Here is a 5,789-nt window from a genome sequence, read left to right on the forward strand (position 1 = left end):
TAGGGAAACTGATCTCTGTAGTCTGGAGATCAGCTGTGATTCCAGAAAAATCTCTAGGCCCCACCTGGAGGTTGGTAATCCTAGGTACAGCTGTTTCTCCTGACAGTTGCTGACAGAGAGGATTTGGTGCATGAGGACTCTATAACGTGTTGATGGAAACTTAGTTGATCATTTCTGATCGTTTGGGATCTTATTTGTGGATTTAAATTGGGATCCAAGGAATATTTTGCAGTTTGTTGAACATATATATATATATATATATATATATATATATATATATATATATATATATATATATATATATATATATATATATATATATATATATATATATATATATATATATATATATGGAGCATTTAAAATGCAGCATTTAAAAGTTATTAATGTTTGATTACATTGGCATGGAAGGTCCTTTAAGATCTGTGTTATAACTTCTGATAATTCAAAACCATTTATAGTCTCTTTCCAAGTTGAAGTTTAAAATTAACTCTCATGGATGAGAAAAGCAGCGTGCAGAATATTCTCTAGGAAATATTCTCAAGGAAATGCTGTGAAGGAAGACTTTTACTTCTAAAGAGATTTTATAAAAATCTTGGACAATGACCTTTCTATTCTGATAGAAGAAGAAGAATTGCAGATTTATACCCCGCCCTTCTCTCTGAATCAGAGTCTAAGCGCAGTTTACAATCTCCTTTACCTCCCCCCCCCACACACACAACAGATACCCTGTGAGGTGGGTGGGGCTGAGAGAGCTCTGAGATACTGTGGCAGGCCAAAGGTCACTCAGCAGGCTTCATGTGGAGGGAAAGTAGTGAAACAAACCCAGTTCTCCAGTCTGCCACTCTTAACCATGACACCATCTGGCTCTCCCTGAAATTGAGCTTCAAAAAGAGCTTTGATTCTCAAAAGCTTATACTCCAAAAAGCTAGTTTGTCTCTAAGGTGAGTGCCGTCAAGTCGCAGACAACTTATGATGACCCTGAAGGATTTTCAAGGCAAGAGATGTTCAGAAGTGGTTTCCCATTCCCAGCCTCTGAGTCATGACCCTGGGTTCTTTGGTGGCCTCCCAGGCAGATACTAGCCAGGATCAACCAGGCTTAGCTTCCAGGATCAGGTTAGCCTGGACCATCTACTGACGTGGTACTGGATCTAGCTTGGCTACCTATGCTAATTACCAGCGAAATCCCTACGTAAATACCAGTAAAAAGAAACAGACAGTACAGGTGGTACCTAAATCAATTGGGACAGCTCAAGACCTTCATTCAACTCCGGACTTCCAGGGGAGGAAAATGTCGAGCTGAGCTGCTTCTCATAACGGGAGTAGGCTGGAACTTCTGTTCGGGGTAATCTCTCTCTCTCTCGGCTTGGCTTCGCGAACAAAGATTTAAGAAGGGTGCAATAGTCCACGTTTGCTGCAGGCTCGCTGGTGGCCGACAAGACCAATGTGGGACAGGCAGGTCCGGCCACAGCGGCTGCAGGGAAAAGTCTGATTTAGGGTTGGTGCTGTAGCAGTGCGATTCTTCCTCAATCTCCTTTTGTCCTCAAGACCAGCTATGCGTGTGTTCTCAAAGGAAGAGACAGCCTGGTGGATGGTGTGCCTCCATGCTTTGCGATCTGAGGCTAGGTCAGACCACTGGTGATGGTTGATGTGACAGGTGCTAAGGGATTTCTTCAAGGAGTCCTTGTACCTCTTCTTTGGTGCCCCTCTATTTCGATGGCCGGTGGAGAGTTCGCCATACAGGGCAATCTTGGGAAGGCGGTGGTTTTCCATCCTAGAAATATGCCCTGCCCAGCGCAGCTGCGTCTTCAACAGCAGTGCCTCGATGCTGGTAACCTCTGCCCGCTTGAGGACTTCAGTGTTGGTCACAAAGTCACTCCAGTGGATGTTGAGGATGGTGCGAAGGCAGCGCTGATGAAAGCGCTCAAGGAGTCGCAGGTGATGACGGTATAAAACCCATGATTCGGAGCCATAGATGAGGGTTGTCATCACAACCGCTTTGTAAACATTGATCTTTGTGCCTTTTTTCAGATGCTTGTTGCTCCACACTCTTTTGTGCAGTCGGCCAAATGCACGGTTTGCCTTTGCCAGCCTGTTGTCAATCTCCTTGTCGATCTTGGCATCTGAGGAGATGATGCACCCCAGGTAGCTGAACTGCTGGACTGTCTTCAGAACTGATTCACCCACAGTGATGCAGGGAGGGTGATAATCTTCCTGGGGTGCAGGCTGGTGGAGAACTTCTGTCTTCTTCAGACTAACTTCTAGGCCGAATAGCTTGGCAGCCTCTGCAAAGCAGGACGTCATATGCTGCAGAGCTGATACCGAGTGGGAGACGAATGCAGCATCATCAGCAAACAGTAGCTCTCGGATGAGTTTTTCCATTGTCTTGGAGTGTGCCTTTAGTCGCCTCAGGTTGAACAGGCTGCCATCGGTGTGATAGCGGATGTAGACACCATCGTCCTCATCTAGATCTACTGCGGCTCTTTGAAGCATCATGCTAAAGAAGATCGTAAAGAGAGTTGGCGCGAGAACGCAGCCTTGCTTTACACCTGTGCCTATTGGGAAGGGCTCCGAGAGGTCGTTGCAGTGTCTGACTTGGCCTCGCTGGTCTTCGTGTAGCTGGATGATCATGCTGAGGAACCTTGGGGGACATCCTAAACGTTCCAAGATTTGCCACAGGCCTTTCCTGCTAACGGTATCGAAAGCTTTGGTAAGGTCGACAAAAGTCACATACAGACCCTTGTTCTGTTCCCTGCATTTCTCTTGGAGCTGCCTGAGAACAAATACCATGTCGGTGGTGCTCCTGTTAGCTCTGAAGCCGCACTGGCTCTCTGGGAGGAGTTCTTCTGCAATGGTGGGCACCAGTCTGTTCAGGAGTATTCTGGCAAGGATTTTGCCTGCAATGGAGAGCAGGGTTATCCCCCGGTAGTTGGAGCAGTCTGACTTTTCCCCTTTGTTCTTGTATAGGGTGATGATGATTGCATCGCGAAAGTCCTGTGGTAATTTGCCTTGTTCCCAGCAGGTGACAAGTACTTTGTGAAGTGAGCTATGTAGTACTGTGCCCCCATGCTTCCAGATCTCTGGTGGAATTCCATCAACTCCTGCTGCCTTGCCACTTTTCAGTTGCTTGATGGCTTTAACAGTCTCTTCTAGGGTGGGGATCTCATCCAACTCTGTTTTCACCGGTTGAAGTGGGGTGAGGTGGATTGCTGAATCTTGAACTACGCGGTTGGCACTGAAGAGAACCTGAAAATACTCCGACCACCGGTTCAGTATGGATGCCTTGTCTGTGAGGAGCACTTGGCCGTCTGCACTATGCAAGGGACTCTGAGCCTGATATGATGGACCATATACTGCCTTCAGGGCTTCGTAGAACCCTCTTAAATCACCAGTGTCTGCACACAGCTGGGTTCTCTCTGCAAGCTTGGTCCACCACTCGTTCTGAATGTCTCGAAGCTTGCGCTGGAGGTTGCTACATGCAGCGCGAAAGGTTGCTTTTTTCCCAGGACAGGAGGGCTGAGCAAGATGTGCTTGGTAGGCAGATCTCTTTTTTGCCAGTAATTCTTGGATCTCTTGATTGTTCTCATCAAACCAGTCCTTGTTCTTCCTTGTGGAGAACCCGAGGACTTCTTCAGAGATCTGCAGGACGGTAGTTTTTAGGTGTTCCCAGAGTGCTTCTGGAGAAGGGTCTGTGGGGCAACTGAGGTCCTCAATTCTTGACTGGAGTTTTGCCTGGAAGGCAGCTTTAACTTCGGCTGACTGGAGGCTGCCAACCTGAAACTTCCTCCGAGGGATACCTCCTCTCCTGGGTGTGGGTTTAAAGTGAAGACGGAGATTGCAGCGTACAAGACGATGATCCGTATGACATTCTGCGCTGGGCATTACTCGGGTGTGTAAGACATCTCGAAGGTCTCTCTGGCGCACCAGAATGTAGTCGATAAGGTGCCAATGCTTGGACCGTGGGTGCATCCAGGTTGTCTTCAGACTGTTCTTCTGCTGGAAGATAGTGTTGGTGATGGTGAGCTGGTGCTCCATGCAGAATTCTAGCAGGAGGCGCCCGTTGTCATTGCAGTTGCCAATGCCGTGTTTGCCAAGTACTCCTTTCCAGGCTTCCGAGTCTTTACCTACTCTGGCATTGAAGTCGCCAAGGATGATCACCTTGTCCTCTGTAGGGGTCTTCCGTACGAGGTTGCGTAGATCAGCATAGAACTTGTTCTTTTCTGCAGGATCTGCTTGAAGGGTTGGGGCATACACACTGAAGAGTGTTGCATGCTGCTTGTTTTGAAGTGGGAGGCGCATGGACATGATGCGATCTGAGTGATCTGATCGGGGTAATGGAAGGCAAATAAATGCCTACTGCCTACTTTTCTCAGTCAGAGATTAGTCCAAGATATGCACAGAAAACTTTGAGGAGATTTACCTTGGCTAAAAGGGAGTCCCGGGGGGGGGCTCCTTTGAGGGGTCTCCGGGAAGAGTTGCATTTTCATCATCTGCAGAAGTTCTCAGAGTCATTTATTTGACATAAGCTCGACAGAATCCTAACCTTCTTGGCCATTGCTAAACATCTAAAGCTACACAAGACCGGTGGGAACTTGGATGATTGGAAGAGAAGGTACAGATTACTATCTTTCACTCCGGGACTACTTACTGTTTAATGGAGTAAATTTCAAAGGTGGGAAATGAAAATTTAGAAAGTTTGGAAGAAAAGGTGAAATTTGGACTTTGTAAATATACAGTGCTAAAAAGTGGAAAGGAATTTATTGTTTGGTCTACTTGCGGTTTTGAAAAAACAGCACCATCGTCACAGACCTGCAACATATTCAAGCAATACAGGAAGTACGTCAAGTATCATGAGATCTCCTTACCAGTGTGAATGAGACTTCGTGGCAAGTAAAGCAGGAAGTACTGGATGGAAAACCTACTCTAGGAATATAACACTATTGAGAAATAGCGGCGGCCATTGCTGGGGGGACAAAATTAAAGCAAAGTTTTTAAAGTGTTCGGGACATTAAAAATTGTTGGAATTAATTGAGAAGAGGACAAGAAGATAAGTACTATTGGACATATTATTTGTGTGGACTTTAGACATTTATAAAAGGGGAAAAAATGTAAGGAGCAGCAAAAAGTTGTGACCGCCATTTTGAAAGATTTAAAAACTTTAAAAATAAATATCTTGGTTTTGGGAGCTCTGAGGACAGCGAAATGAGGCTTGTTACAAAGGGCAAGTCCTATTCTTTTGAATCTGATAGTTGAACTGGTGAAGTCCAAATTTTCGCTGTTTTTTAAATGTCAGAACACAAGCAACCCCGTACAAGGGCTACTTCATTGGAAAAAATGCAGGACCAATTAGAAGCAATTGAGGCCAGAATGATGAGAGGTATGAGAGAGATGATAAATGAATCTAAAAAAGAAATTATTGAAGAGATTAAAAAAGATATGGAAGATCTCAAAAGGAAACAGAGGAAGCATCTTAAAGATTAAAATAGCACCCTTAACAAAAAATATGGGGAAAGTTTTGCATGATCCAATTGAAAAAATAGAAATTGAAGCAGCAAGTAATGCAATGAAAAATGGAAAAGCACCTGGGCCAGATGGCTATACAGCTAATTTTTTTAAAACCTTCAAAGAGGAGTTAATACCAAAACTTCAGAAATTGATGAACATGATAAGAATAAAAGAGAAAATACTAAATACGTGGAAGGAAGCTGTTATTTCGTTGATTCCAAAGGAAGATAGAGATGTCACGAATGTAAAAAATTATAGACCAATCACACTATTAAATAATGACT

The sequence above is a fragment of the Heteronotia binoei genome, chromosome 1 (assembly GCF_032191835.1).
Source record: "Heteronotia binoei isolate CCM8104 ecotype False Entrance Well chromosome 1, APGP_CSIRO_Hbin_v1, whole genome shotgun sequence".
NCBI lineage: Eukaryota > Metazoa > Chordata > Lepidosauria > Squamata > Gekkonidae > Heteronotia > Heteronotia binoei.